Below are 22,931 nucleotides of genomic sequence, written 5' to 3'. Positions count from 1 at the left end.
CTGCGCGCGTGTGTGTTTTCTAGATAGTTCTAATATATATATATATATATATATTTGTAGGCGTCAGTTAATGCACCTCAGCCATAGGATGTATAGGAGACTTGATGAGAGGGTTGTACTGTTCATATGCATCTTGAGGGGTCCCTCTAGTAGTAGTAGATTTATATATTAGATGCATGCATTTATATATTGGAGAGTCTGTATATATTCTAGAGACTTACATACACAAGTGTATTTTAGTACGTTGATGGCATACATACATGTTTCACTATTTATTTGACTATTTAGTACTTCAGTAGTTGGATGGTCACATGTATACATGTTTGTTTGAGACTTACAGTTATATGTGTATACATTTTAGTATCCAGTCTATATTAGATGTAGATGTTTATTCTTGAGACGTACATGTATGTGTATGTTTTTTAAAAATTTAGTGGAACATGAATAATTAGATTATAGATTTTAAAATTTAGATTTTATTACATGATCATTATAAGACTTTATTGTGAACATATTTAAACTTTAGATTTTAGATTTTATTGTGATCATTATAAAATAATCAAATAATCAAACTTGTTATATCAATCAGTATGAAGTTAGAATGATACATAAATTTGATAAATTAAATTATCAATTAGTAGGGCTAAAGATAAATATTAGTTTTATGTGGGTAAAAATATGCTCTAGACCTAGGTAAGTCAGTACATTATTTTTAAAAATGTTTACAAAATATAAAATTTAAAAATACATTAATGAACTAATTTAAACAAAGAGTATGACCCTACAATAAACTAACATTAATATATAGGTTTTTAAAATAAAGTAATGATAACTAAGAATTTATGATCGTACAATTTTAAAAACACATTTAAGTCAAGATGAAATTCAATAGTTTGAAAAGAAGTTGATAAAATAATTTTAAATATATATATATCAAATTATCTTTGATATATTTCTATGTAATGATTGTGTGAGTTCTAGACAACTAACTTACATAGATCAAGCCTATTTAGATTAAGTTAGTATTAAATTCATCCATGGTATGTAATTAATAAATTATTAATTTATATAGTTTTTTAATAAACTAATGATAACTAAGAGTATGATCGTACAATTAAAAACACATTTTATTCAAGATGAAATTCAATAGTTTGAAAAGAAGTTGATATTTAAGAATTCTAACAGATTAAATTATCTTTAATACATATCTATCTAATGATTGTGTAAGTTCTGGACAACTAACTTACATAGATCAAGCCTCTTTAGATTAACTTATTATTAAATTCATCCATGGTATGTAATTAGTAAACTATTAATTTATATAGTTTTTAGTCAAACTAATGATAACTAAGAGTATAATTGTACAATTAAAAACACATTTAATTCAAGATGAAATTCAATAGTTTGAAAAGAAGTTTCTATTTAAGAATTCCAACATATTAAATTATCTTTGATACATATGTAATGTCCCATTTGGGACATTTTCTATTTTGCTCCAATTTGTATAGATTTCATTAGATTTTCATTTGATTTGCTTCTTTATTTCCAAAAACTTTTCATGGTAATTCATATTTGATATCCTTTAACGATTGATATTCTCATATATATATATATAGCCAACACTTCATAGGGTTGCATCTTTTCATTAATATTAATATGTTTAATAAGGTAGTTATATTATATTATTATAATAGTTATATATAATTACATATTAATAACATATATTAATATTAATAATAAATGATTATATGTTATATATGAATCATATATTATTGTCATACATATATTTACTAATTATCTATGGCATATAAATATCTAATATATAATAATATTCATAGATATATTTATATGTATAGTTATAATTTATAATTATATAATATATAATTATAAATTATATAATATAATATATGATTATTATAATATTATAAATTATATATAATACTTATTCATTAGTTAATTTATGTGCCAAAATGGGGATATCACAACATATCTATCTAATGATTCTGTAAGTTCAAACTAACTTGTATTTCCTATTTATATTAAGTTTTTATTATTAAATTCATCCATGGTAATTAATATTATTAAAATGTATGTACATTTAAAAACACATTAATAAAGTAATAAACTAAGAGTTCTGACCCTGTACAATAAACTAACAACTTTAAATTAATTCAAGTTATTATAAAGTAAATCACAAAGGTGAGTTCAACGATGATGTACACTTATAACTTGTAATATCTTCTCATGATCTTTGTTGTCTAGTCTCCACTTGTGATGTACATGCTTAGGTTTGACTGGATGTAGACAAAGCCCGATAGCAATGACCAAGTGGTCATATTGTAAAACCTTGTTGTCAGGTTGATAACCAACAAAGTGTATTCCATATTGAACTATTTTGTCTTGCTTCAAATATGTTCCCTCGATCACAATAGAACCTGCACTACAAATTTAAATATTTTAAAATTTGATAGATATAAAATTACCTTAATATATTTAATTATTCATATATATATGTGCACACATGTATGTATAATACCTATCGAGAAAAAAATTCCATCACTTTCTTCAGGATCATATAACTTTGTCCTCTCTATAGTACATCACAACAAATAATAACTAACACCTTTATGATTTCAAGGCTCAACAATTACTACAAAAACATCTCCTGCATAACAAGTATACATACATATGTACAATATATATAAGATTGTTCAAATTGATAATTAAATAACAAGTTGAAATTAACTAACAAGTTGAGATTAAGTTTTATGTTACCCACTTTTACCAATCTAGAGATATGATTATAATCATTAGAAATCAATGGAATATCATCAAAAAAATCATCATCTTTATCAAATGTATTGGTAACATCAAGTGGTACCAAAATCCATGCACCTGTATATCTGTGTGTTTTATTGATGCATTCTTGATAGTCTTTATCAATGCAACTATCACAAAAACATGAGTATTATCTTGTCTTCAATGTCCAATTGAGATTATCTATACTCATGACTAAATTTAAGGAATGTGTCTTTTCATTTCTCTTGCAATGATGCTTGTTTTTCCTATTAACACCTAAAAGTTCATTAAATTGAAAATATGGACAAATTAAATTACTTCAACAAATTGAAAGATAAAACTTAATTTCATAAAATTTAAACAGATGTACACATCCATACCTATTATCTCCCAAAAGACTCTATATGGCCTGTTGACTTGTTGTTGATGATTTCTCGGCCTCGTTTGATGCAAAATGTGTCTTACATCATTCAAAAACATCATTTTGCATGAACTTTGTGATAATTCATTTGATATTTTTGCATGTCCATAACAAATATGTACCATAACAGTGACCTACTTAGAAAAGAAATAATCTAATTGAATTACTTTTTGATGGAAAAAGGAATATTTCTTTGTAAAATCAAAAAATGATACAATTATTCCAAGTGGGAAATTATCTCTCAAAGTTTGAAACTATTGTGCTTGCCACTTTGCAAAAAATGCATGATGAATATAAGGTTGAATCAAATTCTTAAATCTATCCATAAATTTTAGAATAGGTAACTCCTCTTCAACATATTTCAACCTTTTTGTCTCTTTGCCCAACTTTATTTCATTCTCCACATACTTGTAACTTTTGCAATTCAATTTTTTTGTTACATCAATATTTTCAATTTTCAAAGGAAATAAAGCCAATTCACCACATGTTTTACATAATCTATTGCTGTAATCTATTTGACTGGCTAGATCATCTATTTTATAACATAGAATGGATGATATAAACTCATATGTGTCTTCTACAAGGAGGAGCATCTTGAAAACCATATGTGTCTTCTACAAACTTTTGAAATACCTGATATTGGAGAGCAAACTCAATATGATGATGATAAACACATCTTTCAAACATTTTGTTTGACCTCACAAAGTTTGGATTCAATTTTTAAAACAATGCTTACCCAACTTTTACCAGAGGATGTTCACTACAAAATGACAAATATAACTCATGTTGTGTTGTGTCCAACCAATGTTTTGTTTATGTTCATATTGCCCAGATGCAATCCTATGCCTGATAACATCTCTACTATTTCCTTAAGGATGAGTATTATCAATCCAAAATGATATGAAATTTTTTTTTGATAACTCTTCAATCCTATCAGAATGAGGTGCTCTACACATGATTTCCCAATTGCCCTCCATAGTACTGTTATCCACAATTAATCTTCTCTTAACATATTCTCTCATTGTTTTCCTACTAAAACCCGTTGCAGACGAAATTGAAGATATTTGTCTATTTTAGGTCATGTTCTTATTTACAATAGACATCAAAATAATTTTTCTTGCCACAAACTTGTCTTTAGTTCAAGAGTGTTTTCCTATGTTTCTCAAACCTTTTTTAACATTTTCAATCACATCAATTTGCATGTTAGAAAATATTCTCTTCTTTGATGTTGTGTCTACACCTAACAATTTGAATGCCTCTTGCAACTTCTTTTGTATAAGAAAAAGTGAAAGCAATTGAGCTCTTTCAAGTGTTTTAGTGTTATCAAATTTAGTCATAATTTCTCTTATCTTTTTATTCATTGACCATTTCTTAGAAAGACTTAAGCGTTAAATAGTAGTTGAAAGTCTTCTCAATTTATCCACATACATTTTAAGTAAATGGCATAATTTTTTATGAGAAATACCATTCTTTACAGATTGGGAAATATTTAGGAGTTCTTCCATACTAGTTCCTAAACCTAATCTCAACCCTTCTCTAACTTTTTTTACTGGAATTTATATAGGGAGAAATCTTGAGCCTTCTCCAACATTTATTTCTTGAGATTCTACAACAAAAGATTCTGACCATTCTCTAACTTCTATTATTTGAACCTCTATAGGGAGTGATCTTGAACCTTCTTCAACATTTCCTTTACCTTGTAGATTGTCTACAACAAATTTATAAACAAATCAAATTAGATAAAAAATAAGATTGAAACATAATTAAATTTAAGACCATAAAATAAAATTAAAATGTAAAATTGCATACCTTGTTTAATTTGATGATAATATGCAATAGTCTTCTAAAGATTTCTTTGTTTTGCTTCATCAGATCTCTTCCTTGCATATTTTTTTTGCCTTCCTTTCTTGTTTCCCATTATAAAATCACAACCAAAAAAAATTTACCCCTTGCCTCAAGATAAATTTCAAGCAATAACTATATAAACATGTCACCTGGTATGGCTTTGTAGTACAGCTTCACATTATTTTAAAACTGGCCTATATGCTGGTGATGTTAGCATTTTTTGAATGTTCATGCGAACATAAAAAATGTGACATATTTGGGCAAACATATTAAATTGAATTTCTAGCAATAAAAAAATTAGGTTTGTATGTTCGCTATGAGCACATGTTCACAATGAACACATCAAATATGTTCTCTATGAGCACTATGTTGCGAACATGTCAAATTACAAATTTTTGACCTTCTTTTCGAATTTTTTTTTTTTTTTCTCTTTTGACACCCAAAATTGAAAATTATTGATCTCCTACTATAAATAAAAAATGCCAATTTTTGTTGCTCAGAAAAAGCTTTCCAATGACTATAATTGTAATACATCGTATATTCATTAGACTTTCAAATCTGAGTTTAACTCATTATAGGTTCATTACCGATTGAACATCAACTAACTTTGACACTTCGATAAAATTAGTAAATTAGGTCAATTTTTTTCGAAATATATCTAGGAAATAGGTTATTGAGATAAATTTATATTAAAAAAAAAGAATTTATGATAAATTGAGTTCCAGTTATCTATGTCAAAATGAACATATGTCTGAATTATGATTGGTCTCACTTCAAAACTTCATAAACTATACAATATTCAACCAAATTGAATCAAACCAAATGCATCCTCTAGATATTGATGTTACAAATACAATGTCAAAAGAATTACCTCATTATATTTTATAGAAAAAAAATTTCGTGTGTCAAATAGATTGTCACTCTTTAAAAGTATAGAATATTAACATGTACCACTTTTCAGAGGAGTAGAAAAAATTGACATAAATAATTTATTTTTTTAAATTAAAAAAATATGGTTACAAAGTAGGAACAAAATACTACAAATCACTAGTTTATGTCATCTTGAAATTATTCATAGTTTTAAAGATATAGTCACTCGAAGATGGAGTTTGTTTCAAAAATATTGATTTTAGTGTCAAAATTGGTCAAAAAGTGGAACCCATTATTGTGGGATCACCTAGCCCACTCTACCAAAAGATGAAAATGTATTCTACACATAAATTAATATGTAGACAAGTATTACACCAAACTTGCATTGTGCACTTTTGGTTTCCCTTATAGCTCTAAGGTTCCCCTTCAGTTGTTGCAGATAAAGTTCTGCTAAATCATATGTATGACCTTTCTTTACAATTTTATAATCAACATCTACTATAATACAAGGTACACTATTTAATCTGCTAGATTGATAGAATATGTGTGAGATTACCTTAATAGAAAATTCAAATAGTGGATTAGTGATAGTATCAATTGTCATCCCTCTCTTGTTATATTTTACTTTAATGTTTGTCTCCATTACTTCCTTGGAGTTGCTTCTCAGAGTCTTGGGCTGATCTAGTGTTGAATAGTTAGTAACCCTATGAATTATCCTCTTTGATATCTTAATTAGTTCACCTTCTAGCCATAAGGATCCATCATGTATTCAACTTAACACAATTCTAATTCATTCAATCTTGAAAACATTGGGAAAATATAGGGTATGGGTCAAACCCTTTCTCTCAACTATTTTATATTCTTCTTTCAAAACACCATAATCACATAATCTATTATAAGAATTTTTAATTTCTAGGTCTCCAATGCTACCAATTTTATAATTGTAACATCTCCTAACATCTTGTAGCATAATAACATTTAATGAGATCATTGAAAGTGTGCCAGATGGATCTTGTTCATACGCTATGTTAGGGATGGCCTTGAATATGGGTTGTTTAACTTCATTACTGACAAGCTAAACATTAAAACCTCTTTCCTTTCTACATTACTCAAACTAGATGCTATTTGTCAAACTAGGGTTTGCACAAAATAAAATTTTGTAGATTAGCTTATGATAAATACCTTGTAAAATTGTATGCTAGTGTGAGATCATTACTAAAATCTTTACAAATAGTTAGAACAAGTTTTTGAGTCACTATCTACCTTGTTTGCTTTTGGAAGAATGAGTCAAAAATGACCATATACATTTCAAAACCCTTGCATTTAATGCTTAGTGCTTGTACAACTATAAACTCTGCATCAACTTGATTTCAAAATCATTTGGCATCCATTAATATTACCATCACTCAAAAGCTACTATAGACTCAGCACCAACTAGCCAAGTTGCTAGCTTGGCATCAACTAGCATTCCACTCAACATCCATTGAAAAATTTTCATGCTTGGCAACAACATGAAAACTTAAAGATTTCATCTTGAATTTTCAACAAAATCTTGCATCTTCATTCATGCTAATGCAATCCTTTTAGTAATAACTTCTTTTGGAACTAATGTATGATATTACACTTGAATATCAATCCCACATACCTCTTGATTGCCTAGTTTGATGAGGTGTGATCACTTGAGCCATTGGGTGAAGTGATCTCTTCTACATTTGATGTGTTGCAAGCATCTTTCTTTTTCCATGTCTTGTTCATCTCATCTTTGATGCGTTCAACATTTGTACCTTGCCTTTGCCTTTATCAAATTCACATCTTGGTGCGTTTAACCTAGTTGGACAATGCTTACTAATGCACGACCAATCTTCAAATAGCTAAAACATGTAGTTTGACTCAACCATCTTTGGTAGTTACCACTGAAGTGTTTCCTAACACAATTCTCAGGAACATGTCCATATTCTTGGCAATACTGACATCTATATCTTATATTGTAATCCCAAAAATAAGTGTTTCCATGGCTTCTTAAATTTTCTGGCTTGTTTGATGACCACATGGACTTGGATCTACATTCAAAAGGCTCTATGTCCATACTTTTGACAATTGTAGCTATCCTTCAAATTTTGGTTTATGCATGGTCTTGATTTTGCATTCATGAGCATAATGACCTTGTTTGTTGCACTTGTGACAATGAGTCATGTATTTAGGCTGGACATTCTGATTTGTATTGTTTCTCCTACACACATTAGTAGTATGCCCTTTCTTTCCACAATTATGACAAGTATGTTTGAAGTTCTTACCTTTGATGTTCCTTTCTTTAGCAAATTTGGATGATTCTCTTTCTTTAGTGCTTGTATAGTCCAATCCTAATGTATCTTTTTTAGATCTAGGGGATCTTAGTAATTTCTCAAAATATTTGATGGCTTAATTTGGCTTGTTAAAACTTTCAGCAAATTCCTTTTCTCTTTTTAGATCATTATGCAATTGTTCATTCTACAACTTTAATGTGGTTATCTCAATGTCTTTGACATTTAGTTCATAGTTGACATTCATCATTTGACTTAGAGTATCCAATTGCATGTTGGAGGTCTTGGTTAGCTCTATTGAGTTTAACTCCAATCTGTTGGCTAAGATTCTATTGTCTTTTGCAATAACGAATTTTTCTTCCATGAATTTCTTCTTTTGTTTAGTCACCTCACATAGCAATATAGTTTTTGATCCTTGCTCAAACTTGAGATTTCTAATTTCTTTAGCTTGGAGGAATTTTTTTTCCATTAGATCTAAAATTGCTCCATCAAATTCACTAGAGTTTCCATCTACAAATAAATTGGTGGTGTATATCTCCTTGTATAGTGTGGCATTCTCTACAATGGTAATTTGTTTCATTATCTTCAAGGAACTCTTTAAATAATCTCTAGCTTCATTTAGTTGATGTAGTATAAGATGTATTTCAATCTCCTAGTTCTCAATGGTCTTTCCCAATTTCTAGACTTCCATTTCAAGATCTTTCATCAAAGCTACAAAGCTTCTCTTTTAGAGAACAAGGCTCTGATACCAATTGTTGGAATTACAAGTGGGAAAGGAGTAAACTTATGGGGGGGGGGGGAGGGGGTTGAATCAAGAGTTCAAACTTGGGCTAGTAAAAGTTTCATCATTTATACATCACATACATTAATGTATTGAAATAAAATATAAAGAATATGCATTAATCATCTAAGCATGTAATCAAACACACATACACACACACACATTTAACACCAGATCTGATTACCCAAAAACCCTCCAAATGAGAAGGTAAAATTGGGGTGGGAATAAGACCCTCGAATATTCACTAATAAAAAAAAAAGTGTATCCAATTAAGGTTACAATGGTTTGACCATGAATCATTATCCACCCTATGAAAGGCCTACCATGTTAAAGGCTTACAAAGGCTGTTAAGTGCCACCTTGTAAGAGGATTTCAACACCCTATTAAAAATATTCCTAGTTAGAGGACTTCAACTTACAATTAAATAAGCACCCTATTAAAATATTTCATGTAGCCTATTAAGACTACTCTACTAAGAGATTTCACTAAAATCACTTGTCAAAATGTCTCAACATAGATCCTATGATTGACACTTACTTGCTTGATAATAGATCACCTCTGTCGAATCTCTAATTGATTCTTCATGATCTAATGTATCAATTTTGTATCCTTCTCTATATTTGTTCTTTAGATAACCAATTTGATCATTTACCCCTTCTAACACTATTCTCTCTCTATTAAAAAATTTAGGTCTTCATCCTCCTTAAGAAAACTTAGGTGGCCTAGGGTTAGGTATGAATGTATGGCTAACATTCATCCATTTTCCCACTTAAACATTCCCATTTTCTTGATTGGCTACATGTAATTGCATAGGGAATCCACATATAGATTCATCCTTGTCTCCAAAAGAACAAAATCTATCCTAGGTCATCTCAAAAATGGTTTACATAGTTGCTTGTGCCATTTCAAAAAAATACATCCAATTTGTGTCACTCAGCATATGAAGTCTCTAATGCTCAATTTACATTGTATTTTTGCTTCTAACTTGCCACTTGAACTATTCAACATCTATTGTTTACTTCACACTTGAATGACTTAGCACATGAGTGACTCGAAACTCATTGTAACTTGGCATGATCTAACATTTATATGTTGTGTGTGGCATGTATCAGTAGTTTGGCATGAACTGAGTAAATTTTTTAAGTGTGTTGATATTCAATTATCAAGACCAATTTGAAATCGCCAATGCATTAGTTTCAAAGAATATTAATACAAGAACAAAATTATGCAATATCTATGTCTCTAAATTTTTTCTCTAAAATCTACTAGAGGGGAAACATCTAAAGAAAAGAGTGTTAGTGAAGGAATTCTGAAGTATTATATCAAATAATGACTCATTTCCATCTATAAGGTGTGATAGCCCTCATTTTCACTTTGCCAATTATCTAAAAAAATTAAGTTAGGAGTGCCTTGATTTATGTTTTGCAGTAAATATGATAAGTTGCGACCTACAAATCACTATTGTAAAGTGTATGAAATGTTTTTTTTCTTAGTCCTAATGTCAAAGAAGATAACAATGATTAAGTTAGTGACTTAGCAACATGGTTATCTTAGAATAAAATGCATGTGATTGCACTATTGCAATAGTAAGGGAAAGTGATTATAACAAGCTATGACATGGTGAAATTAGTTAAAAGACACGTGTTCTCATGTTTGTGTAGTTAATAAATGTAATACATGATAGATCATGACCATGCAATGTAGTGAAATTGAAAGACGAATGTAAAGGGTTGTGCAGTCATGATGTTAAATAAATAGCAGTAAAGATAAACAATGAAGTGGAAACTAGGTTAAAAGAACATAAAATATACTTTGCTCACATGGTCGCAAGGCAAAACTATTATCAGATAAGCCAAGCTATGACATGAAAAAGTCTTAAGGTTAAATTGTATACAATATCTTGATCACATTATTGTAGGAATAAAAACTTAAAAGTGACAAAGGTGTGAAGTCATGATTTCATGGTTGATAGGGGTATTCACATGGTTGTAAAAAAAAGGTGTAAATTTTAATGAAATGAGGTGACCGCATGATTAAGGTTAAATGAAGGTCAAATCATTAAGGCACCCATTCATGCAGTTATAAGCCAAAGATGATAGACAGACTATGAATTGGTGAAAAGGGTTTGAAGCTATGATTATGTAGAAAATGACTATTGAATAGTGAAAAATGGAGTCTTTGGGTCATGAGGATAGTTTTTAATGAAAAAATGATTGTTAAGGATAATGCAAGAGTACCCTGGGTTGTATTGTTATCCAACATGTTTTCAATTTTTTCCTATTTTTTCCAAGTTGTAATGCCTTATATTACCAAGATTTTAGTAGTTTGCAAGCATTGGAGACACACTGGGGAACCTTGTCCTATGTGTGCAAAGAGATTGGAATTATCATGTTAAGGTTTGAGCCATTCTTATTTTGTTGCTAGAGATGTTTTTTTGGCTTTTGGGTGCCTATTCCAGGTTGTGTAACTAATCTTGTGCAATGAGTTAGAGGCTAAAAATTTTACATATTTAAGAGGAACTAGTGTACTCCCTTTTTTTCAAATGTGAAAGTTCTAATTCATTATAAGTTGGGAGATATGGTTATTTTCCTAGAGTATTAATTCTTGGTAGTTTTTACGATGGGTTTATGTCCTTAACTTTTGAGATGAATGCACACTTATCCTTGGTTAATTAGCCTTTAATAACTTAAGGGGCTGTAGAGGACATAAATTACTACCTTCATCTTGAAGCACAAGTTCTAATTCAATCAGAGCTAGGAGATATCACAATTTTTCTCGGGTATCAATTTTCAGATAGTTTTCAATGAAACATGTGGAGCTTTGATCTTGCATGATTTCATAGGATAAATGAGATATTGAGAAGTTAGGGACATGTTATTGGGTCATGTGTGGGCCTAAATATATCTTTTCATTTAATTTTTCTCATTTTTGTTATATTTTTGGTTTACTATTCCAAGATGGACCTATATTGTAATTAAATGTTTGACTAGTCGACTAGTGGCTTAGCTAGCTATATAAGGAGCATTTTTTTATGTGGAGATAAAGGAATATAGATGATACAAGGAGGATATGAAATTAAAATAATATGTGTTTGAAAATCCCAACATAAAGATAGATCTTGGATTTGAAAGTATTTTGTATTTGGTTGTAACCCAAAAGGCCTTATAGCTAGGCATGTATGATGATATTTTAAAGAATTAATAAAGAATATTGTTCTCTCTCTCTTTGACGTTATACACTTTTTTGTTTTCTTATGTTGTGTTAACTCAAGACATGGTGGTTTGGGTAGTTGAGTGTGCCAATTGGCCTTAGTGACTCACATCTCCTTGTATTAGGTGGAATCAAAGCTCAGTTGTTCTTGAGTGTGCAAGAAGATTACCAAAGTGTGAGGCAATTTATACCAGGACTTTGGATCATGTAGAACCCTAATTTAGATTTGGTTGTAGGGTTGTATATCTATGGATTTGACCTATAACTTGCAAAGGGTTACAATCTTGCAGGAACCTGATCTGTAAAGATGATTCGTGGTAGAGGAAATGTTGATAATGCAATAATAGATACATCAAGAGACAAATTGTCACCATATTTTATGCTATGGAGACATCCTAGAGGAGGGGAGCACATCTTGATGATGTAAGTGATGATGAAGCAATACCACCTAACCCTAATCTAGAACTTGAAGATGATCAAGATGAAGCAAGGTTGTTGAGTTTTGTCTATAGAAAATTAAAAGACTACTCTAGAAGTAGTTCCTTATGATGGAAAACTGGATACCAATGGTATGTTAGATTGGATCTTGAATATGGAGAAGTAGTTCGAGTATGAAAACAGTATTGATAATAAGAAGGTGAAGATTGTAGTTGCTAGGCTGAAAGGTCATGCTTTACTATGGTGGGAGCATTTGCAAATTGATAGACAAAGGAGAGGAAAGGAGAAGATGAGAACTTGGATAAGGATGGTGAACAAGGTAACAAATAGATTACTTCTTGCTGATTACCATGTTAGCTCGTTGAGAAAGATGAAAATTTTGAAACAAAAGGACATGACTATGAAAGAGTATACTAATGAATTCTATAGATGGGACATCAGATCTAGACATATGGATGATGATGTTGAGAAAATTACAAGGTATATAAATGGATTAAGATCTATAATTCAAGGTGAAATATGTTTTGTAAAGTAGGAAAGTGTGGAAGAAGCATATCAATATGTCTTGAAAGCTAAGGAGATCTTGACAAAGAAGCATAAATAAAGACAAAGAGGTAGAGGTAGATCTTATGGTGAAGGTGGTATAAAGGACAGGTCTATGCATGATAGAGGAAAAATTTGAATGGAAGAATGATAACAAAGACAAGACTGAATGGAAAGGTCGTAGTTCTTACCAAGGAGGTACTGGTTCTTACTAAGGAAGAGGTAATTCATTTTCTAGAGGTAGTTTTTGTGGTAAATATTTTAGATGTGGTAAAGAAGGGAATAGATCTTCTAAAATTTGGTAAAATAATATAAATTTTGTGATTCAAGGAGACATTTAGAGTTCACCAAGGTGGACCTAAGGCTAGAGAAAATCTAATGGTGAGAAGAACCTTATGTGATAAAGGAAGTGATGAGGAAACTACTTTGAGAAGAAGTCTTTCAAGACCAGATGTAACATGGCTAGAAAATGCTACAAAGTGATAACTGATAGTGGACGTTCAACAAATTTAGCATCAGAAGATCTAGTTACAAAGTTGCAATTGCAAAGGCTAAAACATCCCAAACCTTATCATGTTTCATGGATCAAAGATGAGCATAAGATATTGGTAAGTGAGCAATGTATTGTGAAGTTCAAGATTGGACATTACTTTGATGAAGTGTTGTGTGATATTATGCCTATGGATTGTTGTCATATTGTGTTGGGTAGACCATGACAATATTATAGATATGCTATATATGATGGAAGATTGAATCAATACACTTTTTGGATAAATGGTAAGAAGCAAATATTGTTGCCTCTAATTGAAAGTTCAGATGAAATTAGTTGTACTACAATAAAGTTTTGCATGTTTGATGGAAAGCAATTTAAAAAGGAAGTAAAGAAGAATCAATTTTATTTTTCTATAGTTCCTAGAGGACTGAGTGTTGGTAGTAATGGCTAAGTAGTAGAGGCTAATAATGATTGAGTAACAATAGATAATGATAGTTAAGTACTAGAAGAAATTGTAGAATTACTGAGTGAGTATAAAGAGATTGTTTCCAAGGATATACTTGATGGTTTACTTCTAACGAGAAGTATAAATCATTGTATGGATCTAGTTCCTAGAGCTAGTTTTCCAAACAAAGCACAATATAGATTGACACCTATGGATAATGATGAACTTAATAGGCAAGTGTATGAGTTGTTGTAGAAAGGTTTGATCAAATAAAGTTGGATTCCATGTGTTGTAACTACTATATTAATAGCTAAATAGAATAGAGAATGGAGAATGTGTACTAATTGCAAAGCTATTAACAAGATCACAATGAAATATAGGTTTCCTATCTCGAGGATGGATGATATTATAGATTGTTTGAGTGGAGAAAAGTATTTTACCAAGATTGAATTAAAGAGTGGCTATCATCTAATCAAAATCAAAGAAGGTGATGAATGCAAGACTACTTTCAAGAAAAAAAGATGGTTTGTATGAATGGTTTGTTATACCATTTGGTTTTACTAATGCACCTAGTACCTTTATCTGGTTGGTGAATGAGTACTAAAAGATTTTTGGGTAATTTTGTGATTTTTTATTTCAATTAAACTCTAATATTCAGTAAGACTAAGGAAGAACATCTTGAGCATATTAAACAAGTATTGTAAAGATTGAAAGAGGATAAGTTGATGATTAATCTAAAAAAATGTTCTTTTATGAAAGAGGAGATTGTGTATTTGGGATTTGTGATTTCAAGTAATGGTTTACAAATGGACCTTGAGAAGATTAAAGCAATTTTAGTGTGGCCTACACCTAAGAATGTGGGTGAGATAAGATCATTTCATTGTTTGGATAGTTTCTATAGAAATTTCATAGTAAATTTTAGTTCTATTTGTAATTCTATGACTAAGAAAATGAGAGGAGATAAAAAGGAATTCAAGTGCACACATGGAGCAAAGAAGAGTTTTGAGACATTGAAACAAAAAGTTGTTGAGTTACCTGTATTGGCTTTACCTGATTTCAACAATGTATTTCAAGTTGAATGTGATGCAAGTGGTATTACAATAGGAGCTGTATTAATTCAAGAAGGTAAACTTTTTGCTTTCTTTAGTGAAAAGTTGAATGATGCTGAGATAAAGTAGTTTTTGTAAGATTAAGAATTTTATGCTATTGTCCAAGCATTGAAAAAGAGGAGACATTATTTGATTCCTAAAGAGTTTGTGTTGTATATTGATCATAAAGCTTTACAATACTTGCAAAGTCAACATAAATTGAATTAGAGATATATGATGTGGGTTGGGCACTTGTAGAGTTTTACATTTGTGTTCAAGCATAAGAGTGCAATTACTCACAACGTTGTTGATGCATTGAGTAGAGGATGTTCTTTATTGAATAAGATGAATATTGAAGTTCTTGGTTTTGATGAAATGAAAGAGTTGTATGATACTGACCCTAATTTTTCTAAGGCATGGAGAGAGTGTAGAGCACCAAATTTAATAGATCACATAATTAAGTATGATGAGTATTTCATTCAAGAAGGTATGTTTTTCAAAGGTATTTAGTTGTCTATTCCTAGAGGTTCTATGAGGTTCAATTTGATCAGGAAAAAGCATAGTTGTGGATTGGTTGGACATTTTAGAATTGATAAGACACTGAGTTTGCTAAAGGATAAGTATTATTGGCCACAAATGTATAAGTATATTAAAAAAATTGTAAAGAGTTGTAGAGTTTGTCAAGTTACAAAAGGAGTAAGTCAAAATATTGGTATGTATACAAATTATTTTTCCCAAAAAACCTTGGAGTGACATTAGTATTGATTTTGTTCTTGGATTTCCTAAGACAATGAAGGGGTATGACTGCATTTTTTTTGTAGTGGATAGATTTTCTAAGATGTCTCATTTCATACCATGTTAGAAGAGATGTCTAATTTTCTTTAAAGATATTGTGAGATTGCATGGACTACCAAGAAGCATTATTTTTTATAGAGACAATTAATTTGTTGGTTATTTTTGGAAGACTTTGTGAAAGAAGATGGGTATTGAGTTGAAGCTTAGTTCCACATTCCATCCGTACACAAATGGATAGACAAAGGTTGTGAATAGAACCTTGGCTAATTTGCTGAGATGTTTAGTTGGGAATAAGCCAAGTATACGGGAGATGGTATTGACACAAGCTGAATTTTTATATAATAATTTTGTGAATAGGAGTATAGGGAAGACACCATTTGAGATTGTTCTTGGAGTGTAGCCTAGAGGTATATCAGATTTGAGAGATATGGCTAGTGAAGAAAAGAGTAGTGCTATAGGAGAAGAATTTGATGATTTTATGGAATCTTTACATAAGGAAATGAAGTTTAGGATAGAACAAAGAAATCAAAAGTATAAGGAGAATGTTGATCAGTCTAGGAGACATCATTATTTTCAAGTCGATGATGAGGTGATCACTCATTTGAAGATTGGAAGATTTCCTAGTGGAACATATAATAAGGTAAAGATGAAGAAGTTTGTACCTTGTAAGATCTTGAAGAAGTTTGACAATGGAAATGCTTATGAAATTAAGTTACCTGATGAAATGGATATATCCCCTATATTAAATGTTTCTAATTTATACAAGTATCATGAGTTAGATGATAGATTTATTGTATCAAAGGATTATCCTGATAAGCAGATTGTAGAAGTTGACCAAATATTCAATTAGAGAGTTGGTAAGAGCACAAGGGAAAATGATTACTATGAATATCTGGTGAAGTGGAAGAATAAACCTATGGAAGATGCTTCATGGATTGCTCAATATGAGTTGGATTTACCTTAGGTTGTGACATCTCAATTATTTAGGAGAATCATTTTTCCAACCCTAGTTGTCAAATGCAAGAGCATCCTAGGAGTCATTGCTATCCTGCATGTTTTTAGTTTTTTCATAATATTCTCTAGTTGAAATGTCTTGCATTGCCAAGATTTTAGTAGTTTCCAAGAATTGGAGGAACACTAAGGAATCTTTTCCTATATGCTCAAAGAGATTGAAGTTATCATGTTAAGGTTTGAGCCATTTTTATCTTGTTGTAGGAGCTATGTTTTTCTAGGTTTTGGGTGCTTGTTGCATGTTGTGTAACTAATTCTCCATGATGATTTAGAGGCTGAAAATTTGAGATGTTGAAGATGAATTATATTACTCCCTTTTATCAAAGGATTGAGTCCTTATTCATTATAAGTTGGGAGATATGGGAATTATCCTAGAGTATTAATTTTTGGCAATTTGTGTAACAAGTTTTTGTGCTTAAATTTTGGGATGGATGCACACTTATCCTTGGTGAATCAGCCTTTAAAAACTTAAGGGTTCGTAGAGGTCCTAAATTACTACCATCAACTTGAATTAAAATTTCTAATTTTATCAAATCTAGTAGATATCATAATTTTTCTTAGGTATCAATTTTCATATAGTTTCATGTGAAATGTGTGGAGTTTTCATCTTGTTGGTTTCATAGGATGAATGGGATCTTGATAAGTTAGGGACATATTATTGGGTAATGTGTGGGCCTAAATATAACTTTTCATTTAATTTTTCTCATGTTTTTTATGGTTTTGGTTTACTCTTCAAACATGGACAAATATTGTAATTAAATGCTTGATTAGCCAACTTGTGGCTTAGCTAGCTATATAAGGAGCATGTTTTGATGTGGAAATAAAGGAATATAGATGATAGAAGGAGCATAGGAAATTGAAACCATGTGTGTCTAAGAATTCAAACTTGAAGCTAAATCTTGGATTTGAATGTATTTTCTATCTAACCATAACCCAGAAGGCCTTACAGCTAGGCATGTATGATGATATTGTCATGAATCAATAAAGAATATTGCTCTCTCTCTCTCTTTGGTGCTATTCTCTTTTGTGTTTGCTTCTATTGTGTTAATTATTGCATGGTGGTTTGGGTAGTTGAGTGTGCCAATTGGCCTTAGTTAATCACACTTCCCTATGTCAAAGGAGCCTCATTATGACTTAAAAGCAATGTCCTATCAAAAGTTCATAAAAAGTTAGGAAGGCCTAGCATTACAAGTAGATTTTGTCACAAACATTGACATAAATAGAAAAAAATGCTCACTCTACATTATTTTTTATTATCTCTTAATAGGTTGGTTTAAAAATATTCTAAGTTACAATCTTTTCCACAATATAGAGATAGAACTATGAGCTCTAAGAGATTCCCAAAATTTGTAGAAATTTACACATCTTTTAGAAGTTTTATATTTTTTAAATTCATTTTTAAGAATTTGATTATAGAATCATCGCATAAGAAGGAAAGATAATAGCTCAAATTGATGTGGAAGTGTCATCTCAAAAAATTGAACAAGCAAAGCCAAATTTCATAACCCTATATGCAGAGGAGTGGGTATATTTCCTTCTAGGGTCTTCCCATCTTCAAACCTTGAATGCACATGTTTTTAGAGATGAATACCATTTCTGCAGAGATGCCATTATACTTGATACAAATGGAAATGAGCTTTTCTAGTATTTTCATTATAATTAGTTTACAAAGTCACCAATTTACAACTTGTGGATTAGGAATGTGGAAAAATTTATAATGTCAGAAGAAGTAGTAGATATTGATATGATAAATTCATTTATCAAATTGACCAATCCAACAACTAAACCTTTCCATAGAAAGGATATGAGTATCCTATGTAGACTAGGTAAGGATACTTTCATTGAGGTCTTTTAGCTAGGATGACCTATGATAAAGGAAATTGAAAAGGAGAAGATGAATGAAACTTTCAAAAGTTCTAAGAGTTTGTTTACTAGAAGAGTCATGAAGAGGCACATTCCAAAATCAAGGGTGAGATGCCAAATAAGGTAGGAGACCTGGTGCCACTTGAGCTTTTCTACAAATATTTTAGGTACACCATTTTTTGGATAAGCAAGGTGATAGGAATTGATGGCACAAATAATTCCCAAAGCTATATATATATATCATTGCTTTGGATATTTAGGATCCAAATAATAATGTTGGGTATGATTTTGTGGAGTATATCATCAATAGGATGCATGATAAAAATTTTGTGGCTTGGAATGGAGACCTTGGAGACTTCATATTCTTCAATTACTCATTATTGGTGCACATCATTTTGTACAAAAATATAAGGCATATCAATCCAGACCTTATTGAAGCAACTAAAGGGAATGGAGAGAACTTGCTCATCTAGATGTGGACTTGCTTTTTGGAAAAAAGGTTATGTGCATTGTTATGCTATCAATTTATGTTGGAAACTAACACCAAAAATAAATTTGTCAACTACTCAATTTGATTTACTTTTCATTTGTGCAATTTACCTGTGTCTCATTTGGTACACCAGATTCTTGGGTATGACTTTTAGATTCTTGTAATAGGCATACAACCATGACTTTATAGCCTTCCCTCATGGTAATTTTTTTAATCTTTATCCATGGGCTCTACATTGAGTTATGTGCCTTGCTTTTTTTTCTTCATATCAATAGTTTTGCATGTATAATTTGATTAAACAAAATTGTATGCAACATTATATAAAAGAAAATTATATGAAATTCCATTGTTGCTACTTATAATTCAAGATTGAAAATTCATATAACCACCAAAGCCAAGTTTGTGTTGGTTAACCTTTTCTAGTCTCGCTTTTGTAGCCATTGATGTGTCTTGTAGTCTATGAACAATTTGAAACATGTTAGATTATATATTTAAAAACATCACAAATTAGTGCATGAGACATTATAATTAATAATATCATGACATAGCTTATTTTTCCCTTTGCTGGTTCATTTTCTTTACCACGTAGCCTTCTCTTTTGCATCTTCTATTATTTTATTCTACTCCATTGATGGAATCATAGGAGGATGGTTGTACTTTGAGTTATCCTTTAGATCCCTTCTATATTGGTCCCTCAGATAATTTATATGTCTGGATGCTCTTTTGAGAAGTAGGACAATGTCAAAAATATTTTTCCAAAATTGTCCTCGAAAGATGTAATGAGCTGATTTTTTAATTCAGGACCTTGTGCATTTCAACTTTTTTTTATATAACTTTTTTGGATCAATAAATTTAATATAGAAAAATAAATGGAAGAAAAGAAAAATATTGTAGCAATGATATAAAACCACTTACCTTTTACATATGGTGGGACCAAATAGCTTCAATTTCTTTTGAAAAAGATGATCATAGAAAATATCATTTCCTACAAAAACATCGTGGGATTATTAGTCCAAAATGAGTTATGTACAAATAAATTACAATTACATTGTAAATAATACAAAATTTAAAGAACTTGGAAGCTTTTGTAATTTTAATAGAAATATAGTTTTCTTGTTCAGCAACAATGTCCCCATAAATGAACTAGTACTAGTCACATAGACTACTCCAAGAAATAGTTTAGCTTCAGTAGTGTTATTCTTTGTTGTTCTATCAACTTTAGGTCTATCTATTATTGTACAAAATAGGTCCATGAGTATAAAATTCACCCAAAAAAAAAAATTCATGATTAGCACTTTACAAAAGATAGCAAAACAACATTTTACCAATTGTACTTGGCATAGTCAAAGATGTTTACAAGCTTCTTGTTGTTGATAATGCACTTAGGAATATCAAAGAAACAACCAAAGGATGCATTTGTACTTCATCATGAGCTAAAGTATACATTTTTATCAAAGACATTTGCAATGGATAAAGATCAAATGGGATACTAGCTAGAAGCATTCAAAACTAAAAGTTAAGTATTATAATATTGATGAAAATAAACAATGTTGCACTAGTAGGGCCACAATCTTATATTATTGCTCATATTTTTTAACAATGTATACATCTGCTACATTCTTTCTTCTCATAGAAATATGAGAAAATATTAATTAAAGAGAAAGTAAAACAATATTGTAATTTTTAGTAATGTTGAATATATGGATTAAATATATATACTGAGTTGGCATATATTTGACTAGATCAAACAAAGAACCAAGTATGGAATAATACTTAGCCATAACTAAATCTTCCTTAAATAAAATCAATGGTTTAATAATAATGTAATCTTCAATAATTTTGTAAAGAGAAAGTGTTACTTACATGAAGGTTGTGAGCTACAACCCTCACCATCTTGACCACATAGTCTTGCTGGTGTCACAAAATCTTGTAGAAGAACACATAATATTTTAGATCATGATCCATAAGATAATATGAAATATAAAAATCTATTGAACCTCTATTATTTCTTAAGATTAATTGCTGCTTACGTTCAAATAATTGACTCTAAGTATCAATTCTTCTTTCAATGCCTCTATCTCCTTAGTTAGGTTTCTCTCGAGGACAATGTTAAGAATTTCATTACTGTATCTTTGTATGAGTTGGTGGGCCATGAATATGGGGTTAGCACTATGGGAAATGTCATCTAGAAATAACACTTTTGTTTCAGATCGTGTTTGATCTATTGTTATTTTCACTTTTCCCTATCAATAAGTATCAACTTGTAACATCAATATCAAAAAACTTTCATAAAAAAAAATCCAAAGTCACAAAGAAAAGAACATAATAATATGACATTTTTTTCTATATAATTTGTATAATTAAAATAATTAAGGTTTACCTTCATTGAGGAAGGTGCGTGAGCTAGTACATACCCACCTATGCCTTGTGGTGTATCTATATCACCCTATGAAAAAGATTAGTAATTATTAGTGATTAGAAACAAAATTAATGCAATAGACTTACCAAAAATATATATTAATAAAATAGTAGATTGTATATTGGATTAAATATTAAGTGGAGGCAATTGGTTTAAATTTTATACTTAATATTTGTATAATATGTAATTCTTTTGTATATAAACAATTCAAATTGTAATCTATCAAAAGCTCTTCCCCTACACATATTGATCTTATTGCACATACATAAACATGATTTCCCTCATGTGCCTCAAATATACAATTTAGCCACTTATTAGCTGATATAGGTCAAGAACTATTTATAAATCCTACAATTTTCTTTGTCGCTTTTGGCCTTCTATCAATATACTACAAATAATATAGAACACAAAAATTACATGATGCATTCATTGAAATCATTGTATATTTTTAAATTCCATACCTCTACTTTATGTGTGGTAGCTATTAAATATCATTTTATATACTCCATGATAGTAGATCTCAACACATAATAACTTAATTATTAAAAACATACAAGTCAAATATATTCTTATAAATAAATCATGAGCCCATCATACTTGACATTGATCATCATCTTTATCCATATAATCCTCATCACCACCATCATTGTACTTATCACTTTGATCATCATCATTACTACCACCATCTTCATCACCATCATCATCATCTTCATCACCATTATCATGAACATCATCATCATGACCATCATCACCTTGGTCATCACCATCTTCATCTTCATCATCATGATCATTGTCATTGTCATCATCATCATCATCATCATCATCAGCAGCATCACCAAAATGATCATCTTCTTCATGTTATTCATCATTGTGTAATAGTCATTCATGATCATCATTTACATCATCTTTTGATTCTTTAATATCTTCTCCTTCCACCACATTATACTTTGTTGGCCTTCCTCTTGGATCATGTCTAATAACAAATGACCAACCTAGTTTATGTGGAATGCTAAAATAAAATATTTGCTCATATTGGCTTGGAAAAATGTAGGGCTCATTTTCAACTAGCTCAAATAACCTTGTATTAGTCATTGTAAATCTACTATCATATTCAAGAACA

Source organism: Cupressus sempervirens, chromosome 7 (genome assembly GCF_028749045.1).
Source record: "Cupressus sempervirens isolate cs-2001-9-10 chromosome 7, ASM2874904v1, whole genome shotgun sequence".
Taxonomy (NCBI): Eukaryota; Viridiplantae; Streptophyta; class Pinopsida; order Cupressales; family Cupressaceae; genus Cupressus; species Cupressus sempervirens.
This window is presented reverse-complemented; position numbering follows the sequence as displayed.